This window comes from Oxyura jamaicensis, chromosome 3, assembly GCF_011077185.1.
Source record: "Oxyura jamaicensis isolate SHBP4307 breed ruddy duck chromosome 3, BPBGC_Ojam_1.0, whole genome shotgun sequence".
NCBI classification, from domain to species: domain Eukaryota; kingdom Metazoa; phylum Chordata; class Aves; order Anseriformes; family Anatidae; genus Oxyura; species Oxyura jamaicensis.
Genome location: NC_048895.1, coordinates 108,756,925 through 108,783,311, shown reverse-complemented (window position 1 = coordinate 108,783,311; position 26,387 = coordinate 108,756,925). Strand labels below are relative to the sequence as shown.

The window sequence follows — 26,387 nt, the reverse complement described above, 5'->3', positions numbered from 1 at the left end:
CTCGGTGAACAGATGTAGCCAAACTCAGATGGTGCTATGAGGGAGGAATCAGAAGTGACAGCTTATGGCCTTGCTTATGACTACCTGAAAGATTAATTCTGTATTCAGTTGAGCAAGTTCAGCTCTGAGAATACGCTGTTTGAACCATCTCTGGAGGTTATTTCACTTTGCCTGATTCACTGCCTTGAAGCTAGTGCAATACGTAGTCTGGCTTTGTGGGGATGTGTCATAAACAAAACAGGCAGAAAGGTCATCACCATTTTGGTGTTGTTGGCTTAGACATCTTCATATCTCATCCTATGTCCAATGTCTACTATTCTCTGCAAGGGAAAAAAACATGTTTTGTGGAAGTCAAGAGATCTCCCGTAAATGCCAGTCCAAAGAAATTTGACTTTCTTATAGACACAAATAAGACAAACCCTGTGTGCTCGTGCTGGAACATGCATGGATTTATGCAGGTACACATATGTGTCTATGCATACAAATACCCATGCACAAAACACAATAAAGAGTTGCATTAAGTAATTTGGAAGTTGGCCTAGTCACTGAATTAATTGACATTGATGTTAGGGAAATATTTAGACATTGGAGGGGACTCAGAAAACATTAAGAAAATCAAATTGGCAGGTGGGAGGTACGTGTCTTCTGTGGAATGACAAGAAGAACCAAACGTGCAGTTTTCAAAGCCAATTCAGGGTGGTAACTACACAACTCCCACAAAAATAAAAGAGAATTATATGGCTGAATCTTCTGGTCCATTACCGGTCTTCTCCATTAAAGCTGTGGCTGAATCCCTCAACCTAATTGAAAAACTGATCCAAGCATCTGGGCTAGTCAGACAATAGTCAGACAATGGTAGAAGGGCTCTCTGCTGGAGATTGTGCAACACCAGGACTGGAGAGCCAAAATGCAAGCTGATTCAAGCAGGTATAGCTGGAAGAAATGAAGTTAAACAGAAAAAAAAAAAAAAAAAAAAAAAAAGAGAGAGAGAGAAAGAAAAAAAAAATGAAAGAAAAAAAAAAAAAGAAGAAGAAGAAGCTGCAGATTAAATGTCAGAACTCCTTTTTCCAAAGCCAAGGTCTATTAACTTGGAGGACATCATCCAAAGCGAGTTATGGAATGCCCATTAGCTGGTCCTTTTGAAAGCTTAGCTACACCAATAACATTCAATAATACATTTTTTGGAAGAAGCTCATATTGGCAGAGAAACAGGAGGTGAATTAATAGATCCTTTCTGGCTCTGACTTTTATAACTCTTCACGGTGAATCCTAATACAAGAGGTTATCTTTATAGCAGGCAGTGAAAGATTTTCCCTGTAGATTACCACTTGAAAAGTACATGCTGCACATCTTTAAAGCACAGGACATTTTATATTTTCAATTGATTTGAAGTAAGTGGAGTACTCTTCAGCCAGCTTCAAGTTAATATTTTAGCAAGAATCAATGGCATAATTAAACTTTATGGATGTCCCTCATCAACAGTTCCACGTGACCAATTTTACAACATGGTGGTATTTGGATAAATCATTTTGTATTTATGGATGGCTCATAAAAAGGCGGGATGAGGAGTTAGCCACAAGGGATGATGGAGTAATTACAATGTGTGGAACAGTTTTAATGCAACTTGTTAATAGTACTATGAACTAAAATGTGTTTGACTTAAAGGGACAGCACTATGTCATTAAAAAGCCCCTCATGATGAGGCCTGGCTTTGGGGTTAGCCAGTCTTACACACCACATCCAGAAGGCTGTCACCTCCTTGTTTTATGCCTACACTGGCTCAAGGTGTCAACGTTTGAAAAATGATTCAATTGCTATAACCATTCTGAGATGGTTTCTTTTTCCCAGTTGAAATCACAACGGGATGTAGACTTCAAATTTAAGTGCCTAAGTCAGGCATCATAACAGATGGCTTTATTCCCCTCTGCACATCCAGCCCAGCTTAAGCATGGCTTAGCCCCGTGGGAGCTCCCTGGGCTGGAGAAAAGCCTAGCTAGGATGACCCATACCAAGGCAGGACTTTGGAAGAGAGACAGCCTTCCTTCCAAAAGCAGCTGGGTTTGAGGAACCACACAGTTGCTTTGTGAATGTTTGGGTCAGAGTGGGACAGACCCCCGAAGGGAGGCAATACCCCAGGAGGGTGCAGGCTGATATCCTATCCCCAGGTCTCCCTCTCTGCATGGGAAGAGTTGATTCCCAACAGAAGTACAGATTCAATGCAGCTGGACACAGCATTTTCTCTTCCAGCACAGGTATTTTTGCCAAGGACTGGTCTGCAGTACAGGCAGAGGCAGCAGTTGATTCCCATGAGAAATAGCCATCCTGCTATGTAATTGCAGAACAGCAGCTAATTCCTGATTAATGGCAGTATAAATTAATTCTGATAAATAGATGAGGAAAAAATAAAAATGGACAAGCTGAACATCACTGGCACAGCTCACTGCCTTCTACTGTGACAAATGCTGTGCAGTCCCTGCAAGGTTTTTTCCTTGGTTCATTCCTGCTGCTTCATCATTGCTTCCTTCAAAGAAAGGCAGTGGTTCCTCCAGATGAGCATCTTTGTTAAGACACAAGTCTTAAATGACTTTTTTCTCTCTCCCTAATGTACAACCCTTCTATTACTGACACCTTCTGCTCACAGTGCAAGCATTTTCATGGGGTCACACTGGCAAAACTGCAATTGGATTACAAAACAGAGGAGCAGATCATGTCGCTGATCTTGAAGCAAGTGAAAAGATGGAAGGTGAAGGAAGAAACAGGCTGAAAGAGAAAAATGAGGGGAGAAGGGGAGAAAGGATGAGTAATGTTATAATTTGCAACACAGGAATAACCATCTGAGTTAATAAAACCTGTAGTGGAGAAGCAAGATTTAACAAATTCCTTGTAAACCTGGTGTGTTCCTTAGACACGTGCATGTGTTTGGGGGAGAGGGGTCTCTAGGCAGTTGCTGGACAAAGTATAAACACCTGCTTTGCTGCTTTTGGAACAGCACACTCCTAGCAGGGAGCAGGTCTGGTGCCTCGAGTCCTTGCAGTGTTCTGAATGAATGAAAACCACTGAGCTAAGAAGTTGACGTCCCATGCAGCATCCTTGAAGATGTAGAGCCCTAATGTTAAAAGCATCATCAGTATTCCAGTACTCTTCCTTAATGTGAGCCTTTCTCTCTGCAGGAAAAAGATTTCAGATACTTGTGCTCTGATAAGACAGCGGTGCCCTGGCCTGTGCTGTTTATACCAGTGGCCTGCAGCTTTGCTGTGGTGCATGTCAGTGTTTGGAAAGTCAGAGATAAACTCGTTAGGAAAGGTATCTGAATTTATTTAGCACAAAAATTGAGTTTGAGTTTTCTCTGACCTTCACCTGGTACATAAGTACAAGCCTGGCTGAACGCTGGTATATTTAAATCTGGAGTACAAACACAGACAGCCTTGCTGTGCTTCCCTTTTAAAGGATTGTTTGGGTTTTGGAAACCAGCCACGGACTGAAAGAAATGTGTTCATTGTGTTTCCACCCTAACTAACTGCTGCTAATCTGCTCAGAGGAAAGGTGCCCCTTTTTCTGTTCGCTGGAGCCTATATCAAGGCTCGAAGTTCTCTGTAGGGAAAATATCACTTAAGAGCTGAGATCCACTCCGAGAGGCATTTTGCCAAACAAAATGCATCACTACTGTCATGCCAGGGACCCTCTCACTTTGCACATCTTTAAGCATCCAGAAGGGATTTAATTACGACATGGCTTGTATTCTGTTGAGGAGGTTGCAAATGTTCTTGGCTGAAATTTTTCGTTTCATCAAAGAAGATTTTCCTTACCTCCTCATGAAACTGAGCATTCCCTGACAGCTTTAAAGTGTAAGGTTAGTGGCCATGCTTTCTGCCACACAAATTATTCAGTTCCATCTCCAAATATTTATTGTTCATTTGGAAACATGTTGAAATTGTTACCTGTTTCAAAGGACAACCAGGTCTCCAGTGGCATCTTTACAGGCTCCTCCAAAGAATGATGCTCAGTGTCACACAACACTGAGTAGAGAAAAAAAATAGAATCCCATAAGGAGCCTAGAATCCCCAAATTTGAATTGCTGTGGTTGCTTTTGGAAAAGATAGAGACTGAGTCCAAGTGCAGCTGGAGCTTCCTTTACTTGAGCCTGTGGTCTCTGACTACTTGAGTGCTTCCTTGGGTGATGGCACATGGAGCTTTGTCCCACCACTGCTCCCTTCTGACACCTCAGCTCTTGCTCAGGGTCCCCCAAGACATGGACACCATTTGCCATAGTGTTATTAGGATGGTGCATCCCAACAGTTGCCTGAGATTGGCATTTCAAGAGTGGTCTTTGCTCTCAATAAAGGAAAACAGAGACTTGATCCCTTTCTCTTTTTCTGAGTGAGCAGAGTATTTACTCGGGAGTGACTGACTACCAAGCTTACTGTGGAGCTACAAATCTTTATTTGACTAAAACCAATGTATTTCCATTAAAACCTTCAATTTTGAAAGGCTGATATGTAACATTAAAAAAAAAAAAAAAAAAAAAAAAAGGTTGAAAAATTCTCAAACAGTTCCATTTTGGATCTTCTCTCTTCCAAATATCAGGCTGCTGTGATAAAACTGGAAGCCTCTTGGTATAATTTGTAATGTCTTAGACGCCTCTGGTTTAGAACAAAAAGCATTCCTTGAGATTAAATAGAAGCACTTTGTCAACGTTTTGGAGTTTCCACTCAGTGAATACAAGGATTAGTTCAATGATCCAGCCAGCTCAGCTCATTGCCAATATGAACATTATAAATACAATACTAAGAAGACTTTTTTTTTTTCAACTTTTGACCTCAAGGTAGAAATTTCAGTGAAGCATGCATACAGCTGGACAAAGCTTGCATTGGGGGCCTGAGTTATTTCCCTGCTTAAAGCCAGCTGATACGTGTTTGTTTGTAATACCTCTTGTGGGGATGTATTAAGCAGAAGAGTTAACCTGTGTCAACTGATGATAATGTTTAGCATTTCCTCCTGGGAGAGCTTGAGAAATAGGTTAGGTAAACACTGTACAGATTGCAGACAAAATGGCATGTTTGCTGAGGGGCCCTTAAACTGGTGATGCATGAGCGGTCTGGATAAACTGGTCTCTTCTGAAACAACAGGCCTTCACTCCAGCCGAATGTGAAACTGCTTCTTCCAGATGAGTTAAAGGCACCAGCAGAAATGACGCTATTGGGTTGTTGTTTAGGAACAAATGGAAATGCTGCTGAATTCCAGCTGACTCCTGTCAGGCTGGGAAGAACGCAAACAGCAGGTAAATGATACAAACGGTTGATGAGACGGGGTGGTATTTTTCATATGATTTTGAGGAGGTCAAATATGCAATTTTCCCAAGTGGGTCGTTCCATTGTACTTTGCCGTTTGCCAAGCATTTCCATCAGATTATTTATTTATTTATTTATTTCCTATTAAAAACTGTGGGATGTTAGGCTCAGTACATCTGGAACATAAAGGTTGTGTTAATCCTTTGCTATCACAACACAGGAACAAGCCACAGAAGCTGTTTGTGACCAGATAAACTGGAAATGTTGACATAACCCCATGGGATGATTCGTGGTCTGTACAGCTATTATCAGTGGGTAGGTCTCAGCTAAGACCAAGGTCCATGAATTTCTTTACACCCATGTATCACTAGTGAGCTTCAACAGCAAAGAGGGACATCCTTGCATGCTCCTTGTTCCACAGCTGGAAGAGCTTGGTCTGAAGATGGTCGGTGTGAGAACGCAGGGCTGTGGTGGGAACTGACCCATGGGAGGCTCGTGGAAGCTGAGCCTGGGCTGAGAGCAGGAGGAGAGAAGGATGAGAGGGGAGGGGAGACATGGGAAGAAATGTCCAGGAGCTGGGGGAAGAAAACTGGTGGGAGACTTTCTGTGTGTGTGTAATGGACAGAGAAATAAGACAAATGAGGAGCTGAACTGATGGGACTGAGGCTGGCTGAAGAAATGTGTAGGGACATGAGGATACAGGGTGTTTTGGACAGGACCAAAGCTCCTCTGAGGTGACACAGGGGGGTTGCCTCTGGTCCTGAGCCCACACACCTCGGAGTGCCTGCCCCTCGCAGGTACCCCAAAGCAGTGCAGGTTTTGACAAAAAACAATCTCATTAGAGCTGAGGGAGTAAAACGGAGACCCTCATCCCTAGCTGGTTGAACCCAGCCTCATCAGTGGCCTGGCTGTAGCCTCCCAGTGAAGGACAATACCCAACTCTGCAGTTTAAACCTACTCCTTTATGGTTATGATTTTACTTAAAGTTTATTTATTCACATTGTTTTATTTTATTTCTGAGGTTATAAGTTTATTAAAACTAAGGGTGCAGGAGCCATCACACAGTTAGCAGGAGACCCTTTACTGCTCCCTCTCTTGACGCTGGTACCGGCTGAGCCATCCCCAGCTTGAAGCCAAACAGATGACATAAGGTCACCCTGAAGGGCAGGCGGATGGAGCTGCACTTTTCCTGCATTGTGCACACACCTACGATGCATGAAATTAGCTGGGACTGACAGCACTTAGTGCACTGGGTGGGCAGAAAAGCCATGAGCAGCGTGTCCTTGACAGAGGTAGCTTACCTCCATGGTTATCATGGAGCCCCAGCCCCACCAGATTTGAGGGTGTGCAATTGGAAACTGTCTTTCTCTACAGGAATGTGTGTGTGGGGATGGGGGAGTGGGATCACAGCCTGCTCGGCACATGCATTATTGATTGTGAGCTGGGAGGTTTTATGTTCCAGGAGGGGGGATGTGAAGCTAAGGGAAAGGGATATTTCTTCTACCATGGTTACCGCTTTCGCGTGAACGTCGATCCAGCAGAAATATTGCAGCAGGTTTATTAATTATGGGTGTCCAAAAGGAAAAACTGGTAAAACCTCCCTTTGTCCTCATCGCAGTGTTTGTTATGTGAAGATGGATTGGTTGCTCCTTTTGACTTGAGCGATGAGGCCAGAATTTTCTCTCATTATAATTGATCTTGTAGCATACAATGGGAGAAGACACTTCCCCAGCAGGTCTGTATTCCTTGTCTGCAGCTCTGCAATCTGTTATTACCTATAAGAGTGTGTAAGGAGAAACTCTGAGCCTGTGCACCCCTACCAGGAGGTTCCCTGGGCTGCCCAGACCAGTGGCACGCAAAGGTCAGCTTGGCCATTGTATCGCTGCGGATATTTTTGTGCAGCCTGTTTATCTTCAGTCCCCAGGTCATTAATAAACATCCTCTTTTGAATACTTTGGACATCTGGAATATGGCTTGCTTGTCTTCTGAGACAATTATATCCTTTTAGGCTGGTAAGGGAAGGATGAAGAGTTGTGCTAAAGACCTCCTTCTTTGGAAAAACACAGTCAAAATCATCTCTTTTACTCCAATTTATTCATCCGTCAGTTGGGATTCCAGTCTGTGGGAGCATTTACACAGGAATCTTTCTCATATACACAGCCCCACAGGTATCACCTCCCTGTCACCACCACTGCAAAATGTGGAATTTGCAGCCTGAGGGCAGGCAGAGTCATTTGGAGAAAAAAAAAAAAAAAAAAAAAAAAAAGCAACATCTGCCCTGATTATACAAGTCTAATTACTAGTATATTCACAGCAGGACAATGAGTATAGTAATTTTCAGTTCTTCTCTTTACTTCCTTTAATACTTATAAAAAACAAGGTTGTTTTTTTTTTGTTTGTTTGTTTTTTTTCCTTTTTTATTTTTAAATTAAAAATAACCAACAGATTAAATTCTTTCAATAGGTATAAGGAACACAGAATGGCATCATGGGCCTGTTCTGCTTGTGGGGGTCAGCTGCAGGACTGTGAGTGGAATTTTTCTCACCCATCCTACACTTCTACTTGAAAATGAGCCAAATCTCAGAAGTGTCTTTTTCTATGTGTGAATCAGAGAGGGAATTTACAGTCCCTAGTTCAGACAGAGAAAGCATCAAGATTTAGGAGAAATTTATCACACCCCTAATGGCTGCAGCACGATGTGATATGAGCCCTGAAAGTCTCTTGGTGCTTTGAATGAACCTGGTCTTGTGTGTCGCCATGCTGCAGCATCTGGAGTGACCAGCAGGGTGGTGGGACACAGCTCTGGGTGTCTACACCCAGCCCTACATTGTCTATTGCATAATAGAGTCAGAGAATCTTATAACTGCCACCAGACCAGGTTGCTCAAAGCCCCATCCAACCTGGCCTTGAGCACTTCCGGGGATGGGGCATCCACAGCTTCTCTGGGCAGCCTGTGTCAGTGCCTCACCACCCAAAGAGTAAATAATTTCTTCCTAATATCTAATCTAAATCTCCCCTCTTTCAGTTTAAAGCCATTACGCTTTCTCCTATCCCTATACTCCCTGACAGAGTCCATCTCCAGGGAGGGTGCAGGTCTCTTGGCTGACTGTCAAGCAACCCTTAGGATACATGACTTGTTGGATCAGCTGCTCCTGTTGGGCTTGACTTTGCAATGGAGATCACAACATTTAATTCAGATGGAGATACCATAAAACACTTCCAGGATTTGCAGTCAGAATTTGTCTCCGTCTTTTGTCCAGCACCTAGCTGAGGAGGATGAAAAGTCCTTTGTGTCTGTGCAACCCAACAGGTTGGGCATCCCAGCAATAAGACAGATTGAACAGACATGGCTCTAACTTCATCATTGCACTTCCTTTTCTACCTGTAAAGGTTTTTGCTAGGGACATTTTAATGAAGCCTTCACAGAAGCAATGGGTGGGCTGGCTGGCCACAATGGTGTGTGCAGCCACACACCCCCTGAGAACATATCCACAGCATCTTCTTAGAAATAGTACCCAAGCCACCACTGACGTTTGGGCTGTGTGGGCTGTAACTGCTCCCGAAAACCTGAACTGCCTATATAGCGCTAGCAGCTAGCAGAGCACCCAGGTAATCATTGATTGATCATTCATTAGCACTCAATAAACGATGAAGATTGAAACCTCTGGCTGCATGCTCTGCAGACATCTGCCCTGATATATTTTCTTGATGTTCTGGTGCAAATGGCAAAGACTTTGGGCTTGTGTATTTCATCAGGGAGCAGGGGTTTGTAGCTCCATCCATCCATCCTGGTCTCCCATCCCTCCCGGCCTTACTGCCAGAGGACATCCCCAGCTCATCTTTGCCAGATTCCTTTGCCATAGCTGTTAAAAATGGCCCAGATTTAACAAACCCTGCTAACCTCACAGAGAGGGGTTGTGCTCCCCTCATAGGAGAAATTCCTGGGAAAGCTGATGGAAGTCTTGGCTGGGTCAGAAATATGGCATTTCTTCCCACATCTTTTTGCCAGATCACATCTTTTTTACTGCCTCCAAACCACAGACATGATTCTCCTAGCCTGTATGAATGGTAATTTTGGGAGTTCAGGGTTGTGTTATATCCCTTTTTTGTCTGCCTATGCATGCTCCCAAAGCTGTAGAATTGTCCTTGAAAAACATGCAAATAAATCCAGATCATGCCTGCTCTGGGGCGTCAGCTAATCCCAAACTAAAATGGCCAGGAAAGTTCTTGTGCTAAAATGCACACAAACCCCAAAATATGCCTGGCTGGTGCTTCTCACGGCCCCAAAGACACTGGGAGATACTGAAGCAAATAAGCCAAGGGGAGCAGATCCCCCTGTGAAGTGCTGGGGTCTACTCAAGAGGGGAGAGAGTGGGTGCAGCCCAGCCTCCTCTCCCAGCACACACCTTGGTCTGCACCTTTCCTCGAGAAGCAGTATCTCCTGAGGCCCGTTTCTGGCTTCAGTGCTCCCTGCAGCACGAGAGGTTCAATTCCAGTCTGTCCCTAATGCATGCCACCAGACTGGGAACACAAGAATGGAAAAGAAGACGCTCTGGTTTTCTGTATATATATATCCTAATGCACATTTGAATAGAAAAGTCAGCTCCACTGCCTCTGTGTGACTAGAAAAATTTGTATTGTTTCTGTGATGTTTCATCTGCCGTGATCTTGGCTTCTTGGGGATTTATCTCAGCTCCTAATGTGTTTAGAATGAGATAACTCTTGGCATGCTCTTTTCCAATTACCTCGACAGGATCTATCACTCTAAAGATGGCAAATGAAATGCAGGACTCCAATACAGAGTATACATTTCCATAAGAAAAGCCATTTGGCAGATGATGCATTTGTTTTTAGTGTTCCAAACTGTTGCAGACATCATGGATCAAGGTTTGCCGAGCAAAATTACATTTGCTGGTGGCTGCTTGGGTATGTTAGAGACAGATGAGTTTGCACTGGCTTGCTAGGGAGCAAGCCTGCTTTATACAGAGACATATCATCAAGGCACACAATTTGTGGACTTTTGGTGGTTGTGTTCTGCAAAGACTTTGAGCCTTGGGGGAAGTGCACAACTCCCTGGTAACCCGATTCTCTGCAGAAATCAATACCCCCCCTCCTCCTCCCCCTTTCAAAAGAGGCACTTAAACAGAGGTCTTGCTCATTTGCTCTACTTAAGGATCGCAGGACACCCCTCTTGAGAGCTACACCGTCAACTAGGGGCTCTCGGTCAGGCTCCAGCCCCGCGATCCTCTGCTGTGTCAGTGGCTCTGTGCTGCTGCTGAGAGCAGCTTCACGCACTGCAAAGCACCCCCAGCACCACAGAGCTGCATTTCCCTCACCAGGGATAGAGGACTTTGTGTGACAAGTTTCCCTGGGATAATAGCATCAGAGAAAACCGGCCTGAAAGGGAATTCAAGAGGTCACAGCACAGATCCCTCACCCCAGGACAGGATCAAGGGTATAGAAGCTAATCCTGACGGGTGCTTCTCTAATCTGTCTTTTAAAAAGACAGTGATGTGAGGACTACACAGCTTCCCTGGGACATTCAGCTCAGTGCTTCATTATTTGTAGGTCAAGAAAGTTTTCAGTCTAACTGAAATCCGTTTGCTGCAGTTTGAGTCCATCATCTCTGACCCTTTGACGGGCACAAGGACAGACTATTCCCTTCCCTTCTGCAGGCACTTTTGCCTTGTTTCAAACATTTATCTTATCCCAGGAGTCATCTGTTCCCCAAGACCCTTAACTCCACAAGCCTGGCTTGAAGCATTCATAAGATCATAGAACATCCAAGTTGGAAGGGACCCACAAGGATCATGAAATCCAACTCATGGGTCACCAAAGGACCACTCAGAAAAAAAAATAAAATTAAAAAAAAAAAAAAAAAAAGCATCTTCTTTCAGAAGCCCTTCCAGTTGCTGTATTTCCTTCTTCAAGTGAAGTGACCAAACTCCACAGGAGGCTCCAGCCAAGTTCTGACCAAGGACAATGTTCCAGCTATCCCTGGGGTCAGTCCCTGAAGAACCAGGTGACCAAGGAACAAGACTGTTCACAGTTGTTACCATCATCAAGAGGAAGGTCCTTGACAATTTACTTATGAGAAGTCTTTGCATGTCCCTTGAGGAAGAGTCATGCCCTCATGTCCAGCACCAGGCTGGGAAACATAAACTGGTCCTTGGGGACTCTGAAATGTCACTTTGTCTCTCTGCCTTGGTGCTCCCTTCCAGCTCCAAAACAAAAGGAAGAATTATTTTCTGGACATACCAACATTGATTAAGAATGGGCAATGCTACTAGAAGGTGACTCATGCAAGGGGACGATAATAGCAAAAAGTCAGTCAGTTCAGGGAACTGATCCAACAGAAGACAACATTTTACCTTTTTTTTTTTTTTTTTTTTTTTTTTTTTTTTTTTTTTTTTCCTGGTGTAGTCAACCCCTGGTAATATCGCTGCTTGACCCTAAAATGTCACAGGCTGCCTGGTGGGAACATGTCGCCAGAGCCAAGGAAGGTAAAATGAGGATTTTCTGTCCCTTTTAATAATTACTCTAATTTACGCTAATTGTGTTCTTGAAATTTGGGTGATTGCTAACCAAATCACCTACTGTCTTCTCTGAATCCTTTGATATAAGCGTCTCCTCCACTCCTTTACAGTGTGCTGGACATCTGCAAAAACCCTGCTCTGCCAACACGCAGAGGCACAGTAAGATTTCCTTTCTGTTTTCAGAGGATTAAAGGCCAAAGTTATTTCATTTATATTTAAAAAAAAAAAAAAAAAAAAGTCCAATTTTGTGAGGTATATGCAAAACAAGAAAATAAAAGTACCAGGTCTGAAAAAAGGTAATTTTTCACAGCTGTGTTTTTTCAATTATACAGCAGCTGAGGCCTCTGTGTAGGCAAAATTTCCCTTGAAGAGTCTGAATGTTAATATATTTCAACACAAAAGAACCCTCATCACTGTGCTTGTTAAACTTCAGTCTTGACTACTCCAGTGTAATGAATTTATTAAGCCATGACAGAATTAATTGCATTAAAAGCACAGGCTCCATGCTGTCTGACTATATAATAATTGCCATTTCATTTTGCTAGGTTAGCCTCTTCATGGACTTTTTCTTGCTAAATTTTTACCTTCTTATATAGCCTACAAAAAAAGGGGGAAAAAAAAAAGAAAAAGAAGATGCACATTTCTGGTGGAACATATCAGGTATTTATCAGCGTGGAAAATTAATTATCCTTCTTTAAACAGTGACTGCCAATAATTTAAGTGCTGAAGCCCTTTAAATGCTGACTCTGTGCTTGGGTTTCACATGACTCCCTTGGCCCTGCTGCTTTCAAAGGCTGGATGGCAGCCAGTGGAAATGCTTCTCTTTTCCAGTGCTTGGGCACGTGCCCCAGTCAGGATCTCTGTCCACACCGGGGAAGGATCCAGTCAGCAACCCTCCCATCTTCACAAAGTGAAGGATGAAAACTCGGCCACAGGGCTGGGGTGAGGACTTGGGCATGATGAGGTGCTGTGGCATCAGCTGAGGGATGCTCTGCAGGGTGCTGACCTTAAGAATTCCTCCAAAGTGGGGAATATACCTCTAGAACTTCAGCCTGAAACTTCTGCCTCGCCCTAGTGATGTCTGAGCTCCATCAGTGCCTCATGTTTTAACTTCTGAGTTTCTGCAGCATCCACAAGGAAGCAGGCCCAGGAGGCCTTCAGGTCTTAACAGAGTCAAGCACATGGATGTGTAACTTGTACCTTAGCCCAGCCAAGGTCTGTGAGCTCCTTGACTCCTGGATCCTGTGAGAGTGCTCCAAGTACCCTCAGCACTCAGCACCCACATGCAAGCACAGTTACACTCCTTCCGTGATGAGCTGGCAGTGCTCAGCTCGAGAGCAGCGTGGAAGGCAGCACTTGGAGACCCAGGTTCTGTGCTCCAGGGACTTAAATCCCCACTTCAGCTCCCCAGGAGAGTGCTCTGAGCACCAGGGAACGGGGCACAAAATAAAAGCTGCTTGGTAAGGATCAGGACCAAGGCATGCTCCACCCTTTGGGAGAAACTGGTGAGGTATTGTGACCAAGAAGTGGTGAAGTCTCACGACCCCCTTGCCTGCCACCTGTCCCCCCTTTCCCAAACCAGGTCCAGGACAGTCTCTTTTACTGGCAGGGGACTATTTTCATTTCCAAATACACTCCAGGAGATACAATGGAGTATTAAAATCTTAATGCAGACAGGATTGCTTTAGTCACTTGGCTTATGACAAGACTATGAGGGAGAAGGGAGTTGCAGGTAACACCTGCTAACACAACAACAGGCCCTGCTGACACCTTAAAAGCACACATTTCCTCAGGGCTATGGCCAACAAGCTTTCGTGAGTGTCATTCATGCTGTTGTGACATCAGAGCTACATCTAAAGAGCAAACAAAACAATGCCAGGACATGTTTTCTGTTCCTTCAGGCAGCTAGGATGGTCTCGTCGCATCCAAACCACTGAACCCCAAATGGCCTCCAAAATATACAGGTAGTCCTGGGCTCATGCTTCAGCATGAAGTGCTGGGATTTGTTTGAAAATTACAAGTTAACCTCAGATAAACCTGATCCAGGGCTTTCAAGCAATTTTAGAGTACAGCTGGTGCAGTTGCAGTGCCCAGGTTGAAGGCCTGATATTGCAGTTTACTGGCAGGGATTACAGTAAAACCCTCCCCACATCTTCTCTGCACCTCAGGGATTGAGTCCGGGATCCTATCCAACCTATTCTCACCACCACTTCAAGAGGAGATGCCACAGCATGGCCCAGACCCTGGCTCACATCTCTTTGTGGACAACAGAGACATCTCGTCCTGTGGCTCTAATACTTGATGGCCAAAGTGTGTCTGACTGTGGACATTGCCGAGCTAGCACAGGTGGTGGATCACTAACACCCACCTCCTCGCAGCCTGGCCTGGGTCCTAGATGGCCAGGCTGCTGCTTGTCCAGAACAAACCTGGTTGTGAAACTGCAGTGTGCTGCGTAGACATGACCGACAACACTTCTTTCTGCTGCTAGAAAAGCCAAAAGAGACCCGTGGTATAACAAAATCATGGCTTATGTTGTAAGTTTTATTTTTTCACAGCAAACTCAGCCTGGCAGCAGCCCCTGCCAGAGAATCACAATATTTTACAGTGTGATAATCTGCTCTTTTCTTTGAATATGTCTGTCCTTCAGTCTAACCATCATGTAAAGCAGGTAAGCACACCTTTAAAAGTATTGTGCATTTCCTGGCAGAAACTGCCTCCAAAAAAGCAATGTTTTCTCAGTGACTCAGGAAAGAAGGGCACTCATATTAGGTCTCTAAAAATAATCTTGACCGCTCCATGCCTCTGCTCACTGACTGCTCCAACTCTTGCAGCGGACGTGCTTGCAGGGTGTGGTACGACGTGCCTCTCCTCCAGCACCTGGAGTGCACCGGGCAAAGTCCCAGTGCACTGGCTGGCTTCCATTTCCCACTCCGAGTGAGGCCCTGGTCATGACATTTGTCTTTGCTGCCACTTCACTGCACTTTCCTTCATGATTCAGCCCTGGCCTACAAAATCAGCCTTGTGCAGGAGTGGTAGAAAGTGCAGTAATTAAAAGGGGAGGATGGTCTATTATAACTGGGGAGGTAAAGCAAAGGGTTGCCTTAACTACAGCGGCAACACAGTGTCAGAGAGCACTGGAACAAACGATCTTCTGATCTTTGCCTTACTTTGGGCTGGTTTGTTTCTCTCCTTGAGTTGCTTCATTATGTATTGCTTAGCAACTTTTAGAGTCTTATGCTCGGACATTGCACAACTATGTATATGTTGGCACGTGATTGTTATCTAAGTGCTGAAAGCCTTTATTCAAGCAAAGATATTTCTGGGGAGTAGGAAGAACATCACACAAGTAGCTCACACAACAGAGACTGTGTGTTCCTCAGGCATCACAGTCTGGTCTGTGGTGTTTCTGAGAGAGAAATGAGCATTTCTTATTCTTCGGCTGTACGTCCTTTTTTTGCTGAGAGCCCTGGAATAACATCTCTTTTGTAGTCTAGCTTATGTATCTAGTTTGGTCTCAGAGAAAACTTGGGATTTCTGGCCTTTGTTTTTTTTTATTATTAACCAAAATTCACATTGAAAAATGAAAATCCTGCAATTTAGCGTCCAAGAAAATATCTAAAAGCATTGCTACAATAGTGGAACATTTCATTTAGCATTGGCTTGATCTCACTTGGCATTAAATACTTACAGTGGAGATATCAACATCTAAGCCAATTCCCCTGCTCTCCTATCGTAGAATCATAGAAGCATTAAGGTTGGAAAAGACCTGGAAAACCATCTGGTCCAACTGTCCAATGTTCTCATACAATGTAGAGAGAGAAATAGGTGTGTTTATGTTACAGTTCATCAGATTTATTTCAGACACCTATTTTTGGACAGTCTATTTCTCTCCACTGACTGTAAGAGGAGTCTGTACAGCTGGGACTACGTTCAGTAACATACTCACAGTAGTCTAGCAACCTTGTGGATTCACTGGTGTATCCCTGCTAGCTTCTACCTGCTGCTCTAGAAGGATCTTGGGTCAGTTCTGTGTGGGTGTCTCAGACTGTCCAGAACTCCTTAGATAGCACCAGGCAGCTATTAATATGTAAATGAATCTCTGGTTTGGGCTGAGTTTGCTTGGAATATGCACTGGCCATCCGATCTCCCTTTGTGCTTGACCACAACATTCAGATATTCCCAAAACTCAAATGTTAGTTGCAGTGGTGGCATGAGTGTCACCTGCAAATAATGATCTGCTTTGAGTCAGGCTCAACATTAAACTTCATTTTCCCTTGGTGGCTGTCATGGTCGTGGCTGGGATAGAGTTAGCTTTCTTCACAGAGGCTCATATGATGTCGCGTTCTGGATTTTGGATGAAAATAGTGGTGGTAACACACTTTTTTAGTTGTTGCAGAGCAGTGCTCATCCAGAGCCAAGGACCTTTTCTGCTTCTTGTGCTTCCCTGCCAGCAGGGAGGCTGGGGGTGCACCAGGAGGTGGGAGGGGATACAGCTGGCTCAGGGTGGCCAAAAGGATATCCCATGTGACGCCGTGCTCAGCAATAAAACTGGGGTAAAGGAGTCTTCTCAAGAAACTGTTATACATGATGAGCCCTGCTTTACTGGAAGTGGATGAACACCTGTCTGCTGATGGGAAGCAGTGAGCTAATTCCTTGGCTTGCTTTGCTTGTGTGTGCGTGTCTTTTACCTTCCCTAGTAAACTGTCCTTATCTTGACCCATGAGTTCTCGTACTTTTACCTTCCTGATTCTCTCCCCCAGCCCATCCAGGGAGAGTGTGTGAGCAGCTCCCTCTCAGCTGCCTGCTGGGGTTAAACCACAAGAGCAGCACACTGCTTTATGGGAGCTACAGCTCATGAGACTGCACTTTGAATTTCTTGCCATGTCCTTCTCCATTATGTTTAAAAAGCTCTTTAACATTTTAACCTTTTTATTGACCACAACTGAGTTGACACTCAATCTTCTTTTCCAATATAAATCAGACTGATCACTTTAACTCTCTAACCATATTTTTCCAGGTCTCCAATGTCTTTTTTTTTTTTTTTTTTTTTTTTTTTCTGAATATTGGCTACACTCTGTCAACTCTCAAGAAATGCACATGCTAAGATGCAGATTTCCTTCTATTAGATATCTCAAAAGCAAACATCTGACTGCATCATTCGAGGCAGCCTTTAGTTGGTAGAGAGAAACAAGCCTTTCCAGAGAGCAATGCATCTGGCTTGGACCATTATTTCTGCATTAAATGAACCCCATTCTGGAGAAAGCTGTGTCAGCAGTGAGGACACCTGGACACACAGAGAGACAGCCATGAGAAATACAGCAGCAGAGGGGCAGTGAGCTCTGGCAGGAGGGTATCTCTGGGTGCAGATCCCCCCATCAGTCACCCTCCAGTAGGGAAATAATGGGAAACCCCAGTGGAGGCTACAGCCTAAATTCCTTGTGTGGTCAGGGAAAACGTGGTCAGGCAAACTGAGATCGTTTCCTCCGTGATGTGAGTTGATGTCTCTCAACTGTAGCTCGACAGAACAGTAAATCTGGATCTGGGGAGTGCGTGTACTGGACCCAAAATGTGCAAAGTCCAAAGGTATTCTGCCAGCTTTCCCTTCTGAAGCTTGTTGATATTTAATGTGAGCGTCCATCTGAAGCTGCCTTGCACACTCCATTTAAGCTCGTCTTGTTCTCACAGATGCACCAGAGCCAGTCATCTATGTTGTTTTTGCCCTTGGAAATGAGTGGAAACCGTGCCACCATGGATAGCAGTGAAGTAATCACTGATCCCAGGGAGAAGTTAGATAGATTAATCTCCCTTCCTCTCCCCGGTTCTTCGTTCAGTGTGATCCTTACTAGACCATCCTACTGTTACCACCTGTGTAAGGTGTCTGCACACCATGAAGGCATGGTGCATGCAGCATTAGCACTTTGGGGGCTGAAAGTAACAGTGCAACTGATGCTGGTGGTGCAACAGGATGGTAATTCTGCTTTGTGCCTGATTTAGTTATAATTTATGTTTGCTATCACAGAGGAAAATACCAATTACCCCCTGCAGGGAGGACAGATTAGTTGACACTGTGTCACTCCACCACTGGTAGCAGGACAACACAAACTCATTTCCCAGAGGTCTCCAGACAGCAGTTGGAGAATGACTTTCAGATGCTGCTAACCTGTACCAGCCCCAAAGTGGTGACCTGGAGGCAGAAAGTCTGAGTCATGTTACAAATCCCTTCAGCTTTCAGATATGTCTTTATTTATTCTCTAACACCAAAAGGTTTAGTTAATAGGGATTATCATTTTTCATGGCATCTCTCATTTGTGCAAAAATTGGTCTGGAGACCAATTTCCAAGAATTCCTTCTCTTTAGGAATTTTTCCCATGACATGTTTTAGCACTCTCCCTACCAGTATTTTCAATTCTGTTTTAAAGCTTCAGGAATAAAATTTAATCATTCATTACAAAAGTAATTTTCCTTAATTGAAAACTGATATTTTTACAAGGAAAACAAAGCAGATAGAAAAAAAAAATGGTAATGCATCTTCAAAGAGCTAGACTTCAAAGCTAAAAAGAAACAGTTGTAATGTCACGTCAGGATTTCTAGATTCCCAACAGATTCTCATATCCCATTTTGTTACCCTTTATGTTGCATCCATTCCTTGTTTCTGAGTTTTATCTTCATTTCTGTCCATCCTCAGTTTCTGGGGTCAGATTTGCATCTGATTTAATCTGTTGTATGGAAAAGTCTCATTGAAACTGAGACTATGACAAAAAAAAATGTGCAGCATCAGATGCCTCATCTGCATGAAGCTATTTGATGTGTTACTGTGGTGGCAGGCAGACTCTGGTCACTGTCATGCTGTTTTGGCACCAGTAAAACTGTGATCAGAATCTGCCTGTGATGGGTTTAGGATGCAAGGCACTGGGTCACAGTAATAGCTCTTGGTGGCACTTAGGTCTCGCAAGTAAAAGAGAGGGCCACTAAGAGATGGATAATCAGAATTTTTCCCTCAGAATAAACAAGCAGTTTACAAGTAAGCAGATTTTACTTTACAGAATGTAATATGGTGTGTTTCCACTGGGCAAATAGAGGAGGAAAAAAAAGAAGAAAAAAAAAGTTTTTTTCCATTATATTGAGAGCTAACCAGCTTTATGAAAGTATGCTGCTGCTTTGGTGGGAGCAGCTGGCAAATAGCTCTGATATGTATGGGAAGAGCCATGTGTCAGCATCAAAGGAGTAGCAAAAGTTCACTTTGGGTTTAGCAAAGGCAGTGCTTGATCTTGCAATCCTATCCCCAGTGATTTTAATAATCACCAAATAACAAGTGAAAAGCTTAATCCTTCCATCAGCACAAATCCACCAGAGGGAAACCAATTTAGGGAAATCTCTGAAGAGGCAAACAAGCCAGCCTTTTCCTGCATGGCCTGTGAAAAGAGCTGGAGGCACTGCCAAAAAATACCATCGTGCTTCAAGAATGCTAAGAAGAAAGGTCAGAGCCAAATGTCAATCAGCAACCACAGTCCCTGCAGAAGAAGACCCCACGGCACCCAAGCAGTGACAATTATAGGCAGAAAAAGAGGACCTGAGCACCTCCAAGACATTCAGTAGTATTCATTGCTCTTAACTTGGCATGTCTAGAATATAAATGCTTATTGCTGGTCCCATCACCCTGCCTTCCTTCTGTGGCTTGCCTATCTGCAGTGATAGACCAGTCCAGGTGCCAGAGCAGTCCCCAGCATTATTTCTGCCAGGGGCTTCCAATTCCTCTCCCAAAGACCTGGTGGGCTCAGTTGAGGTTGGCAGCAGTCAACCGGGGGCATCCTCACTACATCCAAGGGCAAGAACGTTTCCTGCCATTCCTTGTCCTTCATCTTCAGTGACAGATAACAGTCCCTGGCACTTTAGTTTTCAACTGCAGACGTAGCCTGGACATCTACATTAGTGCTCATCACTCAGGTTCCCTTTTTAGCCAAAGGAGGTAAACAGGCACTCTCAGGGTGCAGTCAGAGCCATTATAGACTTTAGGATAAGGAAAAATGAATCCTGAGGTGCCTGTATTTTTCTGTTGACTATAAAAACAGTCTAGACACTTAGCTCATAGGCAGAAATTTACAGTGTGAACATCTGGAGTTGGTCAGACAAATCCCACCTCTCCTGTCAAACGTTTACAAATTTCTTCCATAAAGACACCATTAGTGAGGACAGCATCTGCAACATAGTTGCAGACAAAGAGATTTCCCCTTATTTGTTTACCAAATGTCTAGAGTAAAAATTTACCTCTCTAATCTAGTGGAAAAAAAAAAAAAAAAAAAAAAAAAAAAAAAGAGGACTATAGAAGGGGGTGTTATGACAGTGCTTAGTTAAATACAATGCTTCATTTAGAGAACATGCAAAATTTATTCAGATAAATGGAAATGGGTTTTGAGGTTAACATATGGAAACTATGGAAAGTGGTTACAAGCGATGCTCCCTAAGAAACAGACCAATTTCCCAAACCCTGCATTGGTAGGATAGCCTCTGCCCGACAGCCCAGGTGACCTGATGCATCTTTTCCATCAGACATGAAATTGGAGTGACACAAATGAAAACTGTCTGATCCAATGTAGAACCTGCCCATAAGAAGTTAATTTATTGAAATGATGTCAGCATGACTGAGTCAGCGCACAAAATTTATACCAAATCAGCATTTTGCAGGTCTGGCTGCACTGTTTCTGGTAAGACATGTACTTGCTGCTGTTTTGTGTTCTCTGGACTGCTTCCACTGAAATGCTCAGTGGTTCAACCAGGGGAAAATTAGACCAACAAAACAAGTGAAAATCCCGTCCTTAATCCTATGTACAATGCAGGGTAGGATGAAATGTACAAAATGACATGAATTTTATCACCAAGCTCAGATGAAAAACTTGAGTGTTGTTGATATCTGGGTTTAAGTAGGTAGAGTTAATGCTGCCCTATATTTGTTCATCCTTGCTCCTTTATTCATTGCAGACAGCACTTTGAGCATACCTGTGGCTAAAATCTTCCTTGCATGCTGAGTATGGACATGACTCACAAATGATAGTGTTTTGTAACTTGAAGCTTCTTCCCCCTGATGAATAATTTGCAGAAGAATTTCTTTTATGAGGAGAGAGTAAAATATTTATGCAGCTCATGAACCGCTGCAGGAATGGACTTAATTGCCTTGACCGTGGTCTGCCTTCGCGTGTGGTGGAGCTGGGGATGGTAGGCTCCCCTCACTTCCACTGGCCAGGGGAGGGTATGGTGGCGCTCACCACAAGCCACCTTCTCTTCTGACACAACCTGGTGCTAGCTGGTCATTGCGGTAAAGCCATCCACACCTGCTCTGGGGACTTATTCCACATAACACAGCCGTTTTGAGACAGTCCGTAGCTCTCAGGGCTGCAAGGTCAGAGCATCGTTTATTTTCCTGAGTGCAAGGAATTAATGGCAGATGAGCATTACTTCTGGCTTCCCCAATGACCTCATTGAGGTCCCCATTAGATGGTGTTCGGTTCCTCACTGGCACAAGCAGTCACTGTGAGTCTTGTTTTCTTTCCAAACGCAGGAAATCTCCCACCTCGGGATTTGCTCAGCAGGATGGATGATTCACCCCCAGCTCCACCATCCCTTCCTCCAGCTCCAGCTGGGGGCTCTAAATAGAAAATGGCCTCAGACAGATTGTGCATCGGGGAAACCCTTTTCTGACCCAGCGTGCACTCTCTGCACAGTATCTGTTTCATTGTTAGGACCACAGACTTCCTGAAGTCCATCCCCCCTACACGGCCTCTGGCCACCTGACGTCAGCAGTATTTCCTTGCATGCCTGGCATGCTTGAAATTGTTGGGGCTTAGCTGGGAAACAGAAGGGATTTGGGGAAACAAGGATAAGATACAGTTTTCTTAGAAAAGAGAGGAATTTGCTTCCGGACACCACTTTGTTATGCACTGGTCATGTTTACTCCGCACTTCACCATGGCTCATTTGGCCGCTCATGCTGCCGCAGTCCCTCAGGCAGATGTTTCCTGCCCAGCTCCTGCTCTGTACGATCTAGCAAGGCAGGAGCTGTCCCAGGAAAATTATGACTGCTTGGTTTCAAGCTGAGGTGTCTGTGAAATGTTTACAGGCAAGATACCACTGATATCTTATTTTTAGGAAAAGAACATAACCATTAAGTCATTCCAGGCCAGATGTCCTCAGGATGACAACAGAGTCCCCTGTCCATTTTATTCATGGGAGCAGAGGTAATCTTAGGGAATCTCTGAATTAAGTTATTCAGCCCCTGGTTCCAGGCATCAGTTCAGCTCCAGGATAGCACGCTGGATGAGTGGCACCTTGGATGGGCTCCGCCAAAAAAAGCCACAGGACCCACAGTTTGTGTCTCAAAGGCAGCCAGGCACCTCCCACTGAGCTGGACAGTGATGTCTAGTCCCACCTAGAGTTTTCTATCCTCGCTTTTCTCTTAATGCCCCAAAAGCCAGATCAGTGTGGAAAAAAATCCCATAGGACCCTTGCCCAAACATCTGTCACAGCTCACAGACCAGGAGATATGCAGGAGCTCTGCCTGCCTCTCCTCTGAAACAAAGACCTGTAGGGAGAGATCCTGGGCCCTTCTCCACCAGGCTGTCTGGTTTTGAGGGGAGGGACCTCAGACCCATCCTGCTTGAAGACATCCCACTCCACATGATGGAGTTTAACACATGCCTGGCTGGAGGGAGGAGAGGAGGCTTGTGGATAGTTGTCCATCAGCTCCTTCAAGACTTTGGGAGGTGCTACAGACACCCGAGTTATGTCAGAGCAAAGAGTAATGCTTCTAGAGAAGAGATGGAGAAGGACTCTATTCAGAATGACCTACAGGCCTTGGGTAAAGAAGAGTGCCTTGGAAATGAAGAATGCAGATTCATATTGCCACACAGTTGGCCACCATGTCCCAGGGGCAGCGTGTCTGACTAGCAGCCTTGCAACAGGACACAGCCAGGAAAGAGGTCTTAGTTGCTCCTGTACTGTGAATATTTTCCATGAAAGCAACTTTCTAACACAATAGCATACAGATGAAAATCAGTCTCAGCACGAAGGTGGAGGAAACAGCTTGGTTTAGCTCTGACTCTGTGTCCTCTGCAACCCTAATCAATCTTATAGCAGCAACAATGAAAGCCCAGCTACTGCCCTGGCAGTGACAGCGATGGGGGAAGACCAAGGGACAAATACATCTGCAAGAAGCAGGCGCTGATCCAGGCCAGAGGATGCTCTGCAATAAGAATTCCACAGGGCAGGTTTTTTAAGTGCTAACTGAGCAGCGTGATGGCTGGATAGACACAGAGGTAGGTCTAGCAAAGGCTCTGGCCCCAGGGAGAAGCTTCTTGGAGTCTGCTGGACCTCAGCCCTGGAGAACCATATATCAAGATGACTGTGCATAGAAAGAGCTTCCTAAAGGATGACTGCTGTTCTCCTTTTACAGCCATGTTTGTAAAGAGAAGTCTAGAATCTCTTAGATTAATTCAGCAAAATCCCCAGCCCATCACAGGTGCAGCAATGCTGTTGCCACCACACAGGTAGCAAACAGGTGGCACATTTTTCTGTGTCCTGGCTCTTTGCTCCAATCCATGCCCTGCTTTTCCTCCCACTTCCTCTTTCCATTCTGTTCCTCCCTTTTCCACTTTCCTCCTCCACCACTGTTGAAAGTATTGTGGAATAGGTTGATCCACGTGGTTTGTGTTTCCTGAGTGTCACCCCCCTTTTCTCAGCCCATCACAGACATTTTGGCTCTGAGTCACCAGAGAGGACCCATCCGCACAGTCACCGGCAGCACAGCAGGGACTCACACTCAGGTACTGCCAAGGAGGTATGAGTATTAGCTTGGATAATCAGAATTAGGAAATAAACTGCTGGGCAAGAGATGACCAAGGCAATATTTTCCACGCAAGCAGTGTTTCCACCATCAGTTTCTCTGATAAATGTTGGGAATTGCTTTCAAGCAGATTGCAGGGCGCAGGTCAACAGAAATGATCTGTTTGTGGTTACTGCCGTCAAAACAGTACACGTACGTAGCTCTCAAACAGCCTCATAATCTGTGCTTATCTTTTCTCATTAACCATCAGATAGCATGTTTGTTTTCCAGCTGAGGACTCAAATGGCTTCTCAAATCGTGCCACTGTGCAGGGGACAGGTCCCACCTCCTGGGTGCTCTATGACTAAAACAACGTCCCCCATGCCACTACATGAAGCTCTCTCTGCCACCAGGAGCAGGGCAGGGAGCTGCCCTGCTTCCCTCTATGCCTGTTAACAGGATAATTTGAGAAAAATTTGGGAACCCAAGCGCAATTTGGGGAGGTAGGGGAATGGACTCCCTCTGTGGCTAATAAGCTGATGACACTGTGATGTTAATATGCCTACTAATTATGTAGTAAACCCCAAGCTGCAGTGCAGAATAGCCATGCAGGGACAGCAGCAAGATGAATTTCAAAGGTGAGCTAGCTGCAGGAATCCTGGCCTCCTGGCTGGCACCAGACATATACACAACACTACGCTCCCATTCCTGACTTGAATGCTTACCTCCAGCTCTCTGTCTGCCTGAGCTGTGTTACTGCACAACCACTGATGCCATCTGGATCAGCAGCATAACACGTTAATGCACGGGGATAAATCAAGGATGCAAGAAGGAAGGGGACAAGACACTGTTCACATGTCACAGATAACATCTGAAGGTGCAAGGACACCAACTTGGCCATCCAGTTGTGCACCGAGGTGTCTGCAGGTCCAGCAACTGGTCTTGCCAGTGGCCAGATGCATGAGCCTTGAGGACATCATTAGTGATACTGCTACCAATGCAATTAGAGGGAGGCACTAGTAGTTACTAGAGTTTAGTACTGAACAAAATAGAGGGAAAGTCATCAGAAAATGTGTGTCCATGCACTGGAGGTGAGATCAGCCTGCTAACATTACACGTGGAAAGCGTGGACTGTGCTCTCCTTCCCTCTCAGACTGTCCTGCACACAGAAAACACACTCTGGGACAGCCGCAAGTTGTGGCAGTGCTATGGCCTGCCCAGGAGCTCTACGCCATGACAAATAACTAAATCTGTGCTTTAGCTAGGAGATGTTTATCCCCCTCTCATCACCCTGCCACAGCAGCATGGCAAGACCCGGGTGGGGAGATGGTTTGTGCTCACACTCCTGGCTTGGTGGCACAGGAGGGACATTTCACCCGATATCTCCTCCTCAGGTGTCTCTGGGGATGGAGCTTGTTCCAGCTCTGCTGACTCCTGTGTGCCCAGCAAGTCAAAGGCAAGGCTGTTACTTGTGGTAGATTTATTGTGTCCCTTCTACTAAATTTCAAATAAAATTGTATCCATGTGCAAAATATGTTCCTGTTTTGGAAAAGGCCTGTTATGGGGCAAGTTGGCATACCTCAAATTTGATTTCTTCTGATGAGATAAGGATGTTCTTGCAGGAGATGATTGTACAATGAGGGTGCTATGGGAGGTCTGAGATCAGTCTGTAACTGCTCCATCTGCCACTGACTGCCTGTACAGCCACATATCCTTTAATGTCCTGCTGGGTGATTTCCAGGCCCATAAATAGCTGTAGCAGTAACATTACTGTCTCCTACATTCTACTTACCTTGTCTATGGCTGTGTAGGCTGTGTAATGCTGTGTATTTCCTCATGACAAATGCAAAATGAGTGATACATTGTACTCCTAGCAAGGAGGAAAATATTTAGGGACGTATGAATAATCTTGTGATTTGAGAAACTCGAGATATGTAGGTTCAGGAAGGGAAGCAGCAACCCAGCGTGCACCAGCTCTCTTCTCCCCAAGATGAACTTAACAACCTCCGCCCCTCCAGGTGCCAGCGCTGATTGCTTGATTTGTGCAGTTAATTTCCCATTCATCATGTCTATTCAGTCTTGACTGTAACTTCAATTTGGAAACAAAATTTGGTACAGGTATGAAAAAAATAAAGAGGACATATTCTCTGCTGGTATAAATAAACTCTGCTGAACTGAAGCAGAATATACCTCCATGTACCAGCCAATATGATGGCCTCTAACATCAATATTTATTAATTTCTGTACCAGGAATGCGAACAGCAGGTTTCGATGCGGTGAAAAGCAAATATTGATCTGTTTGCTCAAAAGTCAAATTAGGCTGTGTCCATAGGTAAATATTCCTGCTAGCAAGTGGATGAGAGGTTGATTCCCCTTCCCCCTTCCAAAAGGCAGCCAAACCAAACTGAAGCAAAAAATCAATTTGATATCTAGTGAGTTTTTAATTAAGGAGGTACCAAACCTGAGGGAAAAAGAAGCCCTGGGGAGCTGTCAAGTCAGTCTCTTGGCCAAGACGGAGAGTTCTGCAGCAGGGCTCATAAGGACAACCACCCATTAGCATCTCTACTCCTTCTGAGCAAGGAGAAAATGCTCCTGGGGTGTGTGTGTGTGTGTAAAATTAAACTTCTTCGTGAGCAGAGGCAAAGGTGCTTAAAAATGCCCAGCTGAGCACACACACTTCATGATTTAGTCTCCTGTTTGCCCTTCAGCTCTGCTGAGGGTGATCACTCCTAGCACTGCCACGTCCTCCTCT

The 26,387-nt window shown here is 44.6% G+C and overlaps 1 long non-coding RNA gene across 3 annotated transcripts; it reads right to left on the bottom strand.

Moving 5' to 3' along the window:
• Positions 1 to 201: 201 nt before the first annotated feature.
• LOC118164321 lies at positions 202 to 25,793 on the bottom strand. Of its 3 annotated transcripts, none has more exons than XR_004749439.1 (3): positions 25,607 to 25,793; positions 25,428 to 25,505; positions 202 to 318 (listed from the first exon to the last, which is right to left on the bottom strand). It is a non-coding gene; the product is annotated as an uncharacterized LOC118164321 (long non-coding RNA). The 3 variants fall into 3 exon arrangements; XR_004749438.1 differs by lacking the exon at positions 202 to 318 and adding an exon at positions 7,312 to 7,502; XR_004749437.1 differs by lacking the exon at positions 202 to 318 and adding an exon at positions 25,215 to 25,331.
• Between the last annotated feature and the right edge of the window lie 594 nt (positions 25,794 to 26,387).